Here is a 13,663-nt window from a genome sequence, read left to right as displayed (position 1 = left end):
TACTGCCGCCCCTTGCACTCTACCTTCTCCTACTTATTGTTTGTGAAAACTTTTACAGCCTATAGTCCCTCGTTTCCTCACTTAACATTGGTGAGATGAAGGATATAACAATAGCCATTAAAAATGTTCCCTTTTCAAAAACCTCCACAGCCTGTTCCAGGTTTTTCAAACCCTTTTGTCCCAGCAAGAATAATTTTCAAACACAAAAGATAACTGGATGAATAGACACTAATAGTTTTATTTGACATACTGCTGAGAGTACTAAGAAAAAAACTTGCATTTTATCATTTTATCTTTAGTCCATCTGGTTCAAAAATAGGAAGTATGCTATATCACCATATATGGCATACAGTGTTTTTCTTCTGTGTAGAATTTCCAGGAAAGTCTCTGTAGAAAACAGATCCTAGTTGTGAGGTCTTCAAATTCAAGCATCGTTATGGAAATCTTCCAACTCAGAAAGGAAGAAGGTAAAGTCTCAGTAACTTAAGTATATTTATTTTATGGTTAAAAGTTCAACTCTCCCAAATTTTCATCCAGGATCATATTGTGTATTTTAGTGCAAACAGAATGTTCATCAAAACATGACATTTCCTTTAGTCAGTCATGAGCTCCGCTTTAACTAAAAAAAAAAAAAAAAATGACAATTTTGGTGCACAGCCTACATACAAAAGTAAAATTTCAAACATTTGCAAGGTAATTAGTTATACCTATATTTTTACAGCTGCAAGATACTAAAAATGTATATGAACATTTGATTCATTACAGCATTTATCTCTCTCAAACACACACTTCCCTCCTCTTTCCTCCTTTCTCTGTATCCCCCCTACTTTGTCTCTCCCTAAGTAAATATATACATATATATATATATTTACATATATATTATATAAATATATTTATATTTCTTCTCGAGAAGAACTGGAGGTAAAATTGATACTAATACAATGTTGTCAATGTTTGCATAAAAGTAAAACTTTTATATAAAAACTGAAGGCACTAAGACTATCGTTCTTATATTAACATAGAACTTTATTTCAAAATAATGGTCTCAAGATCATGTCACTTATGAGAAGCAGAGTGGGAACTTTAGCACAGGCCTGACAGGAAAATCCCATCTATCTTTCATTTTTTATTCTCAATCACTTTCTACTTTGTAATACCTAGAAAGTCCTTTTAGAGAATGTTATTACCTTTTAACATTTGGTCCATAAACTTCTGTTCTTCATTGGAAAAGCAGAGGCTGGCAGAGAGAACAATGGAGTAAACTTGTGTATGTTTAATTATTCATACTTATTTAAAAACTATAACAAATATACCCAGATACCTGCATGTTTATATCTATGCCTATGTACACATGTGTATCTATATGAATATCTAAAGGTATATCCATATTTATATATGTAGTCTTAAAGCACAAGTCAAATTTATTATTTAAATGAAACTAGCCAATATATAGGACACCATTAGTTTCAGATATTCAGTGTTCAATAATGTATCAGTTGCCTATAACACCCAGTGCTCATCACATCTTGTGCCCATAAGTCAACTTTTAATCTGCTAGCTCTCTAAATGATGAAGAAATAGTTGGTTATGTGGGAATTACTGATGTATCATATAGTTAATGGAAAACTATGTGTAATGAACTTTCTGAGCAATAGAAAGGATTTTTTTTAAAGACTTATATGTACATTTTATTTGTGCCTTTTGGGCTTATAGAGAATCAGACTTCCTGGTACCACTAAAGACAGGACAGAGCTGGGAACCAAACCCAACTAGTTCAATTTCCCTCTGTTCTCATTTTAACTATGGAATACAGGCAAAGTACTTCCATTTCATATATTCCACAGTCTAGATGAGGTGAAAAAATGCTTTCTCATAGAATTTTAAAGCACAATAAATTGTAAAGAATTATAAATTATCAAGCGTAGAACTTCACATACTGTTAAGAACGTAGCATATAGGCAAAATGTTTTAATCATTTTATTTATGAGATTCTCTCAAAATGATTATTTGGAAAGAATTTAAAAACTTGTTTGTCTAATTATTGGTCCCATATAATGACTTCTTTAATCTCTTGAATACTTAATCTCAACATACAAAAACATTGGTAACATTTTAAACAGAATATAAATATTCAATGAGGAGCACCCGGCTGGTTCAATGGTTGAGCATCTGCCTTGGGCTCAGGTCATGATCCTGGGGTCCTGGGATCGAGTCCCACATCAGGCTCCCTGCATGGAGCCTGCTTCTCCCTCTGCCTATGTCTCTGCTTCTCTCTGTGTGTCTCTCATGAATAAATAAATACATAAAATTTTTAAAAAGAATTTCAATGAATTAATAAATGATCATAAATGAAGGTCAACATATGCTTTTATTGGGAGAATTAACTAAGACATTTTGAATTGGAGTCTGAGCAAATGCATTAGATGTATCTGTTAATTCACTTAAGTAAACTTTTAGAGCAGCTCTTTAGTCACAGAAACGTACATGTACTTATACTTTTTAAAAGAATCCCCTATATTAGTTTATCTGATGAAATGTGGACAGTTTCTATATAAGTCTTTTTTGAGATATTAGTTTGCATTAGCATGTATCACTATGGTTCTCCAATAGAACCAGGAAATTGATCTATTGACCTTAAATTATCATTTAATAAATAAGTAAATTAATGAAAAATTATATAATTGTTAATTAAGAGAGTTAGACTCTCTCCTAAATGACTGCTCTGTTGCCTTCCCCATAAATATAGCTTCCCACAGAGTTCTGTCCTTCAGACTTTACATTTTTAAACTGAGACTTTCTACACTTTTATGACTTCATGAATTCCTATTATGTGAATGACTTCCAAATATGTGTCTCTAGCACAGCTCTTTCCTCCGCACTTCAAATCTATACACTCAACTACTACCAGGCATGAGTACCTGATGTCCCTTGGGTCTACCAAAACCACAATGTGCACAACTGAAAACATTAATTTTTCCTCTAAAAATCAATATTCTTTAATTACATCACCAGCAGTATGGTCACACAATCATAGAACCTAGAATTTGTCTTCAAATCTTCTATTCTTCTCAGTCAGTATATAATGGTGATGCAGTCCTCTTTCTTCCATCTAATTAATAACTTACATATCTGCCCTTCCTGATCTATCTTCACCGGCACCACTTATTATCTAGACTATCACTATAGTCTCTTAAGTAGTCCAGGTGTTTTATCTTCCAAAATTTGGCAGAGAAATCTTTCTAAAACCAAGAACGACAGTGAAAATGTGAACTCAATTATCTCCAAATTTCAAACTATTCAAGCAGTTGCTTCCTCTTGTCTGCCAGAGTGAAAAGTCCTTAATGCAGTATGAAGAATATCATAATCTGGTCACTGTCTAACTCTCTAGAGTATTGTCTTCACATCCTGCAAATCATCTTAGAAAGCAATCAAATGGAACTACATGCTCATCCCAAACTACCTGTATTTTGCCACTGTGTCTAGAATACCGAATCCTTATGTCAAGATATACCGACAATAGAAAGCTCTATGGCTGATTTCAGTTCAAATAACCTGGACCTCTATTTCTTGTGCACTAATTGAACCCCATTAAATTTTAAAAATTGTTAATTTTTCAGAATAAAAATATTACATTTGTATATTTTCTAAACTCTTGTGGGCATTAAATTATGGTAAGCTCCCTGAAAGCTAGGCTCATACTTTATCTCTCATTGAATTTTCTCAATACCTATGCTTAATAGGTAATAGTAATTGACATAAAGGAAGTATCTACTAATGTCTACAGAATAAATTAATTCCAACCAATATTTATTAATGCATTTATCAAATGAATTGGACCAACCTTCTTGATGCTCATCGCAGGAGAAAAATAAACTGAGTTTGAAATTCTTGGAATAAAAGGAATAATAGACATTATTATAATGATGATATTGGTGATGATTAAGAAATGCCCCAAAATGTTAAGAAACTAACTCCATGGGCTTGGAGGGATGAAAGAGGGGAGGGATGAAAGGCAGTGTAATGTGAAAATTATAATAATAGGCAAGTAATGAATTTTCAAGGATGTGTTGTGGAAATCCTATGATATTTATAAATACATGACCCAGTCGCTGGCAATAGCAAATTAGAGAATTATAATGTCTTTCATTTTAAGTTGTATTTTGACCAAAAAAATAGAATTAGTATATTCTTAAATTGATTTTATGGTTATACTTCATTTATCTCACATTACAGAGGAAGGATATTATTCTTTACATTAATGAAATATTCAGATAACTGTAAGTATTCTTTAAAAATAAGAATTTATGGGTGCCTGGGTGGCTCAGTTGGTTAAGTATCTGACTTCAGCTCAGGTCATGGTCTCAGAGTCCTGGAAAGGAGTCCTGTGTCTGACTCTGCGCCAGTGGGATTCTGCTTCTTTTTCCCTCTCCCCCTCCCCCTGCATGTATTCTCAGTTTCTCTCTCTCTCCCTCTCTCAAATAAATATTTAAAAAAATAAAAATCTGTTCTATATCCGTGGCGGCACCATGAGGCACTCTACAGAAATATTCCCTAAAGAAACAAGCACAGTTGGTGAAAACCACTGATATAAATAAAGTATGTCTCTGAAAATTGTCCTAAGGGCATACTAAGGGCACATATTAAAGAAAAAAAAAACATTTAAGAAAACCCCCCAAAATTCTACAAGAACAGTGGGAGTCTGTACATTAGAGCCACAAGTAACTCCCTCCCTGTCACTACCCAGGTCACCCTGATGGAGGGTACATGTGTATGGTGACTGTGGTCAAGGGGACAGAGTTTTTCCTGTCCTCATCTCCAAACCAAGAGTTACCATACCTGTGAGGGGCAGGCCACCAACATTTCTCATCACCCCCAACACTAAACTGAAGAAGTTAAGTACCTGGTGAATACATCTGATAGGTCAGGAGCTTTTCCTCTCTCAAGTCCCTACACATGGGATAGTGGTTCTCTATCAGGCACTGCCAGCCAAAAATATAGCTTAATGAGCATACCTTCCATGTTGGAAGAGGCAAGATGGGGGGACCACAGGCTACAGTCACATTCTGCACATAGACTAGTAGCCCAGGGAGCTTTCCGAGAAGGATAGGATATCCACAAAAATGAGAGCTCCGAAGCATTCCCCAAGGCCTGGCTTTACTGGAAACGGAGTGTGGGAAAGTTCACTTACATGGACACTCTTAAAAATAATAGCTTAATAAAAATAATAACTTAATGAGTTAAACCACAGACCATCTAGTGCACCAGAGAGAACAAGTAAAAGAAATAGCTAAAAATAGCTCTTCTAGGGTCAGAACAAATTTCAAAGACTGGCCTTAATTTAATTCCTGAATTTAACCAGATCTGACTGCTAAGCAATTTGTGCACCAGGACATTGCCAAAACTCTAGGGCAATCAATCATTAATTAGGGCAACCTAAAATGTGAGGTATAATACCAATTGAAACACGTGTACTAACAGAGAGATCAAGGAAAGAGACAGCCAAAGGGACTAGAGAAATGGGATATCAGATTGAACTTGAATGTGGTAGACTTGAATGTGGTGGGGATTTCCCTTCCCCTGCCAGGCTCCCCACTGTGATAAACTGTTTTTTACCCTTCAATGTGCCCCCAGCTCACTCCCTGCCACGGAGCAATGGTCCCCTTTGCTCCCAAATCTCATCTCCACCCTTCCTACCTTCTCCCAGATGTCCTCTTCCCAACCTTTAGCTGTGAAGTTTGTTCTGCGAGTCTTCAGGTCATTTTCTGAGTTACTTATGCTGATCTGAATGTTATCTCCTTGTATTCCTGTGACAAGGCGAACCTAGAGTCCTACTCGGCCACCTTCCCAGCCTCCTGTTCCTGGAGAGGTCTCCCTGCCTTCCCTGCTCTCTGAGCCACACTCTGAAATGAGGCAATAAAACTCTCCTTCCCATATGACCCTGGCATTTTTCAAACTGCTAATTCTATATGGTATTAGCTCTGCTTGCTGTTTGTCCTGCTGCATTTCTTTTTTTTTTTAAGAGCATGGACTCGGCTTCCTAATGCCCTCCTGACTCTCCCAGAGCCAAGCCACTGGTTTTTGAAATTCTAGGCTTTAAGTCCCACAGGTTGTAAGAACTCCCAAAACTCAGCCCCTCTTGCTCTCAAAGCCTCCTCATCTAAGAATAAAGGGGGTGGCAGGAGCCATTTCTTTCCCCTGCCCCCCAGCATAAACACATGGCCACCTGCAGGAGCCAGCCTGATGCCCATACCAGCTACCTAACTTGTTACACCAAGCCCAACAAACCGTACTTCAGTGGGTCTGCCCTTTCCTATCACACTTGCCCAGACCCAGTGCTGTTCCCAGTCTTCCCCAAAAGACCATTCCAAACCCTGTCAACACTGCATCTCCAGACTTGGGGCCTTGGTTCTGGTGGCGACAGGAGCAGCTCTCATTTCGCAAACAGACCAGCACACACCTTGTTAAAATGCACCCTACCCAGGTGGGGATCAAGCACTTCCGTGACAGGCAAAGGAGCCTCATAAATGACAGGACTGAAGGAAAAAGAGGCCAAGACACAATAGCAGGGCACAAGTAACACACATAAAATGTATGTGGCAGGCCCTGGAACAACCCCACACACACATACACACACACACACACACACACACAAAATCCCAACTATAATGAAAAATTTAAGAATTTAGTCCAAAATGTGAATATGCTATCTAGCATAAAAGTTTATAACCAAATTCTGTGACCATAGATTAAATGTTCTTTCGTAACTTCAGGCCATCACTCTGAATATAACTGACAGTGTCAGTGTGTTCAAAGGGCTATAAAACAATGTGAAGTTGAAATATATAAACAGTTTGTTGTGAACATAACTGCCTTCTTGTTCTTCCTTTTGTTATTTGTCAAGTAATAATCCCTTGTGTTCCTATCACCACACACATTAAAATGAGGTGCAGTGATTTACATACCTGTCCTATTTATCTTTATCCCCTAGCAGCCAGCTCAGGGTCCTATAAACACTAAACACTAAATAAATGTTCGAATAAAGACTCAACAGAGCCTTGGAGATTAACCACTCGAATTGGCTAACGGTAAGGACTCTATTTTGAATATTTCCAAAGCCCCTTACTGGCTGAACTTACTCAGAAAACGTACCGAAGCTATTTCTGTTTCAGTTTTCTCATTTATCACATGGAGATAAACATAATGCTTATCTCATAAGGTTGTTATGAGGATTAAATGAGTTACGACCTAAAAATAGCTTTCAGAACTGGATCTGATTTACAATAAACACTATATGTACGTGCCCATATTATTCATGTATGCATAGGCTAACATTTGTTTTGCTTGCTCTGGGAGATCTTTTGATACTTTATGTTCTCTAAATTTGAGATAGCTGAGCTTATCAGATAAGTCACTTCAGGATAAAAATTTACATTTACTGAGTTTTTTGCTATTTGTCTTTCTATCCTCCTTGAAGGCTACTCTAATTATAAATAGGAAAGAATAACCTCAAAACATGAGACACTGGTCTTTGCAAAGATTTGAGACTAAGAGTAAGAAGATGGGGAGATCTGACTTCATAATATTAATTGGATAGGGAAAACTCAGTCAAGAGAGAGCCTTATGAGCAACATGGATCATGTTTTCTATATTGTTTTTATCCTCTGTAAATGGAACTTGATATTCAACATATTTTTGCAATCTTGTCACAACGCCTTCTTGATGCTCATTTATCTTTTCCCTGTTAAATGTTCTGATGGTTCACGTCAGAGAGAGAATGTTGGAAGTCATACCAAATCCATACCGGTTCTCATTGACTGACAGCTGGTGCTAACTTACAGGAATCCTGTGCTTTTAGAATGCTTATCTATTATTTAAAACTCTTTAAAAAAAGTGATAATCCTAAAGAGTCCTGCTGAGTAGCAAGAAAACAAGAACATCACTGAAGAAAAGGCGCTGCCAACTTCATTCATTGAATGTTTCATTTATTATGGCCAAGGGTTGTAGGTAGCTACAGCAGGTCGCCAACTCTCACTTTTATTTATGTATTTACCATTTTACAAATCTTTCTGTCTTGTATGCAAGTCTTTGAGGTCCTAAAGAGTCTTCTGCTTTGGCATTACAAAAGGTACGATGATCTCTTTGTGTGTTCACACCACCACCCACAAACTTTGGAGTTCTGTGGTATGCATCAGATTTTTCAAAGACCTACGAGGCTTTCCTGATGAGAAAGAAAATGGAATGCGAAGGGAGTGCAGCAGCCAAATACTGAATTTTTTTTTTACCACTAAATGCTTCCAATGAGACTCTGCAAAATGTATATGCAGAAAAGAAAGAAAACCTCAAGCATTTTACACATTCTGGGAAAAATGTTCTAATATGTCTGATCTTTGATTTTCTCATGTAGGTGGTAATTTCTTATTAATATCAAAACATAACTTAGAACTTAATCTTTATATGTAAGAAGTGGCAGATTCAGTTTCAAAACCTTGAAAATAGTGCTCTCCACTGGGCAGTATTTAATAACATCCTGCTCTCCCAAACAAAATGTATATGGTTGGGGAAAGTCCCTAATTTATTCCTAGAAAGTTGTTGTAGCCTCAAGATTCTAACTAGAGCGGTTTTCCTCTTCCAAATGCAGATAATGCTAATAAAATAGCCTAATCCAGAGGTTCTCGACCTTGGCCCTAGTAACTGCTAGAGCTTCATAGTCCTGTGCTTTGAGGAGCTGCCCTGTGCACTGCAGGAGGTTTAGCAGCATTCTGGCCTCTAGGTGCAAAAAAAAAAAAAAAAAAAAAAAAAAAAAAAAGAAAGACTCTCCTTTTCAAACCATAACAATCCAAAATACATCCAGACATTGCCAAATGGCCTCGTCTGAAAAGTGAGTGTCTTAGTTTTCAGGTCTGTGAAACAGATTACCACAAACTCCATAGCTTAAAATAACACAAATTTATTTTATCACACTTCCCATGGTCAGGAGTCTGAGTTAGCAGGGTCCTCTGCTCCAGATATCACTAAGCTCAAATCAAAGTGTTGGCTAGAGCTTCTCCTCATATCTAAGGATCACGATTCTCTTCCAAGCACACTGATTTGGGCACAATCATTTCCTTGTAGTCCTGTTACTGAAGTCTCCGTTTTCCTGCCACCTGTGGCCAGGACCCACTCTTGGCTTTTAGAGGCCAAGCTCTGTGACGTATGACCTGCACACTCAGATCACAACCTGGATGTTAAGCCAGTGGGAGTATGACTCTCTGATTTCAAATCCTCTGCCAGTCACTATGATTTGGTCCTACATAAAGCATAAAAAAGTTCTTATTCTTAAGAACATACTATGTAACTACATATAACACATCGTGTGGTCTGCGAATTGCTTTCAAATAGTTCAGCATTAGTTGGTCCATGGATAGATAGTGAATTATGTCCCCCCCCCCATATCTATATATTAAAGTCCTACGATACCTCAGAATGTGACTATATCTGGAGCTAGGGTCTTTAAACAGGGAGTTAAATTGTAATGAATTTATTAGGGTGAACTCAAAATCAGCATGACTGCTGTTCTTGTAAGAAGAGTAAATTTGAGCACAGGTGGATGCAGAAGGAAGATGATGTAAAGACGGAAGACAGACATGAATCAGCCAAAGAGAAAGGTCTCAGAAGAAATCAACCCTGCCCACAAAGTCTGTGGTTCTTCGCTATAGCAACCCTAGCAAATGAATACAGATGGAGAGGGTGAGGGAGAGGGACACAGAGAGAGAGAGAGAGAGAGAGACACCCAGACAGAAAGGATGGATAGAAAGATAAATTAAGGAAGGGGGACGGATAACACATTATATTCCAGTTGTACAAATTCAAAACAAGGAGTTAGCCACTCCCATAATTATGCAGAAACTGTGGAAGAAGACATCAGAGAAGCACTGTCAAAGGTCAGTGAAGCAAACGTGAAAGGTCTCTCAGCCCGAAGCACCAAAGTGGGTAGTTCTCAGGAGCTCAGTAAAGAGCTACTGAAGTTCCTAAAAATTTCTAAGCCAAGCATCAGGAACTAAATTATGGTCTCTCCACAACTGATATGTTGAAGCCCTAGCTCCAGTACCTAAGAATGTGCCTGGACCCTAAGAACCGACCTTTTAAAGAAAGAGTTTAAGGTCATCAGGCTGTTCTCGAATCCAATCTTCCTGGTGTCCTTCGAAGAGGAGGCGATTAGGAGATGCAAACGAAATTTTACAGGGGTCCTTACAAGAAAGAAGAGGACACCTAGGGAGCTGTGAGGCCATACGTGAGGGATGTGAGCATACAGGGGGGTGGTCATGTGAGGACCAAACAGGTAGAAGGCAGCCAGCTGCCAGCGAAGGGGAGAGGCTTCGGGAGAAGCCACCGACTGTGCCTGGCACCGTGTTTCCGAAGGCCTGGGGCTCTATGCACGAGGGTACTAAGTGCCTCAGTCCCTAGCAGCAAAGCAGCGGAGTCTCAAGATGGTGCCAGGGTAAAAAAAAAAAAAAAAGAAAAGGCCAGGAAGTAAAGGTGAATCTCACATCAGGTCACAACCATCTCTGGAAAATAAGAGAATCTCCTTCTGTTTTACTCTCCAAATCTCATGGGATTGTGAGTGCCGCACAGGAAAGGGGATTCTTGGAAACACTATTTCCAGCTTCTCTTGTCCATATAGAAGGGACTTTAGAAAATGTCACTGTCGAGTCCAAGTTGAAAACAGACATGAAGCCTAGTATTTATTGATCAGAAAGTATTTCCCAAATCTTAGCTTGTTGCTCCTTTTGAAGCCGTTTCTGCAGTTCCACGGTTGTCTTTTCTCTACACTTAGGACTCCTTTAGGGCTCTTACTGTTTTTCTTAAGAGTACCTTTCTCCCCAGGTGTTCTGTTTTGATAGGAGTTGCCTAATCCATGTGTTTTGCTTGTATTTTTCACTGGCCTACTAGTCCTCCTGGATTTGTTCTTCATTACTTATTTTTATTTTTGGCCTGCTCCTTGCTTTACCCCCTGGGGCAACTGGTAAGAGAGTTACTAGGTTTAATTTCTCTTTCATCCTGGGTTTACTGGTCAATAGTTGTCAGTGCCCAGAGCAGGTAAGAGACTCCATTCTAAGTCTCCTAAATGGCAAAGGCTGGAGGTTTCTCAGTTTAGGAGACAGAGCACAAAGCAGGGAGGACTCACTGTGTCTAAACTCCACCCTTTGGAAGACCCCTGTGTGGGGGGGTCTCACTTCAGTATTTGCAGCACATTTTTTTATTCCCCAAATTCTAACATAGTTGAGACTTCAAGCCCTCAAAGCTGGGCAGCTCCAGAGACATAAATAGGTTTTCATAGTGTGAGGGAGAAGCTGGACTTGAGCAGTGGAAGGAACCACTAAGGGCAGAGTCCCAAATCCTTAAAAAGGGGATGATAGAGACATGAGCTGAAGGCAAGGACCTTGGTGAATAAGCTACGCATTGAAGCTCAGGGCACGACATCCTGACCTCGTGGTTTCCAAGACCCTGGGGCTGACAGATCCGGAGCCACAGGTGCAGAACCTGTGCTCTCATCCACTACTTCTGGCCCAGGCCAACCCCCAGCCTCATGATGGTGCATTTGCCTTGAAGGTACTGCCCCCACACCTCCTGGAGGAAGGTAGAAGTGCCGGGAGGGTCAAAAGTCTCCTTTCAACCTTCAACTGATGGAAAGCAGCCTCCATGAGAAACCACCCCACTGTACCTCCCAGCTCCTCCCAGCCTCAAGAGATCAAATAATATCCAATCCCAAAACAACCTAGGGGCCAGTTCCACCCCCCTGGAGCCTCCCCACTCCCTCCCACCTTGAAAGCACACTTTCCTTTAATAAACTGTTTTTTATTGGTCTCTTTCCTTCCTGTTGTCTTTATCCTAGCCCAGATCCCCACATACGAGTTTGGCTGGGGACTCCAAAGACCCAGACCTGCATTCACACCATGTAGACCCCCCTCCCTGCCCCGCCAGGAACAAAAGGTCAACATATTGTCATCATTCTTGACCTTGGAAAAAATCAGAAAGTCACAGAGCCTGATATTCAATAGCAGAAACAAAAACATAAGACTTTTCTTTTCCTACACCATCTAGTAGGATTTGACATTTTGAATTTCTAATAGTTCCCATAATTTACAGACAGGAATATATGACAAAAATGACTAAATATTTCTTAGACTACCAACTATTCATCAGATTGCACACTCTGGCTAATTATCAGAACCGGGTTTTTTGTTTTTTGTTTTTTTTTTCCACTATCTAGAAGTTTAAATCTGTACAAATAAATTAATAAATGAAAGGACCAGATCTCAAAAAGGAGATGGATGAATATGGAATAAAAAAGGATTCCTCATTTGTCATCTGGCTGAAATTCAAAAAAATCCAGACGAGGGAAAGAAACCTCCTTTCTGGATAGTAGTTTTCTATTCTTTATACAAGTTGCCTTAATAATAGATAATTATAGCCTGTCTACTGACTTCCTAGAGCTCAAATTGGATATCATTTTCTTCATTTCCTGCCTTCAGTCACTTTTAAAATTTGTTGAAAAATTTTAAACATCTGTTTAATTCCACTGAAGAGGTGGCTACGTTTTGTTATAAATGAGGCAATCCATATGTTTAGCTTATTTCTTATATGCGTATATTCAGCATGGTGATTTGATATAAATGGGCCTACACACTTACATCACACATCTATTCGCCACTTGGAAGTCCAGAGAATTTTGTAAAAATCAGAAATTTAAGATCACGATCTTATTGTGGCTAAAACGATCGATCATATGTGAAGCCAGAGTGTTCTCTTCCATTTGATTTATTGGCTCCAATTACTATCTTCAGATTAAAAATGGGCAACCCACTAGTCCTGGGAGATAGAGGCTTTCGAAGCATCATGTCTTACTGCCTTTCAAGTCAAACTTAGTTTTTATTCTTTTGGCAGCTGTTCAAGCTTATTACTACATAATTGGCACCAGCAGCTGCCTCTGCTGGGTAAACCATATGAACATCACACAATCCAGATTCTCACCATCTCATTTAGTATTAGCTCACTTTTTGTGCAATGAAGTGTGTAGTCTGTAGTCACAAAAAAAGCAAACCAAAAACAAAGGATGGAGAATCTTACAATCATGAATCCAGAAAACTTATGGTCCATAAATACTCTTTTCAGTATTTCCATCCAATACAGTATCATCGTTTCCTTAAAGCGTTGTGCACATTCATTTTTTTCTATTAGTTTTCGCTTTCCTTGTAAATCAAAGGAAAAATCGATTTTAAAAATAATTGAACTAAACTAACAATTACAAAGGATTCGGTTTCTACATTCGACACTTAAAAAAACAAATTACAAATCCATCTTTACCTTGTCAAGCACAATTTAAAACAATGAGCCGGAAAGACTTAACTAAGGAGACCTTTATCAAGATATTTCCTTGAGGCATATAGAGTCTTATCCAGCTGATGATAAGGTGGACTGAAATCTCTGATTCAGAAGCATATCTCTTTTTGGTATCATAAACCAAACATTTATCCATCTGCCCTCTCAGTGGGATGTGGACCTTTGGCCCATAATGGAATTCACCTTAAGTATGTTCTTTAAAAAAACAGATGTTCCCCTTAATCACACCCCGTAAATGTGCAGTAAGCCTAGGAAATACATCCTGGCTGACGAAGATACATTG

At 38.6% G+C, this 13,663-nt stretch overlaps 1 long non-coding RNA gene across 2 annotated transcripts in view; it reads right to left on the bottom strand.

Annotated features, from left to right (window-relative positions):
- Window positions 1-214: 214 nt before the first annotated feature.
- Window positions 215-13,663, bottom strand: part of LOC144292324 (uncharacterized) — a 60,088-nt gene continuing 46,639 nt past the window's right edge. The window contains exons 3-5 of one of the 2 annotated variants that reach the window (XR_013359775.1): window positions 3,842-3,887; window positions 1,188-1,237; window positions 215-619 (exon numbers count right to left, since the gene is read on the bottom strand). This is a non-coding gene — a long non-coding RNA (uncharacterized LOC144292324). The remainder of the gene's footprint in view (window positions 620-1,187; window positions 1,238-3,841; window positions 3,888-13,663) is intronic. The other variant, XR_013359776.1, reaches the window with a different exon arrangement.

The sequence above is a fragment of the Canis aureus genome, chromosome 2 (assembly GCF_053574225.1).
Source record: "Canis aureus isolate CA01 chromosome 2, VMU_Caureus_v.1.0, whole genome shotgun sequence".
NCBI lineage: Eukaryota > Metazoa > Chordata > Mammalia > Carnivora > Canidae > Canis > Canis aureus.
This window is presented reverse-complemented; position numbering and strand designations above follow the sequence as displayed.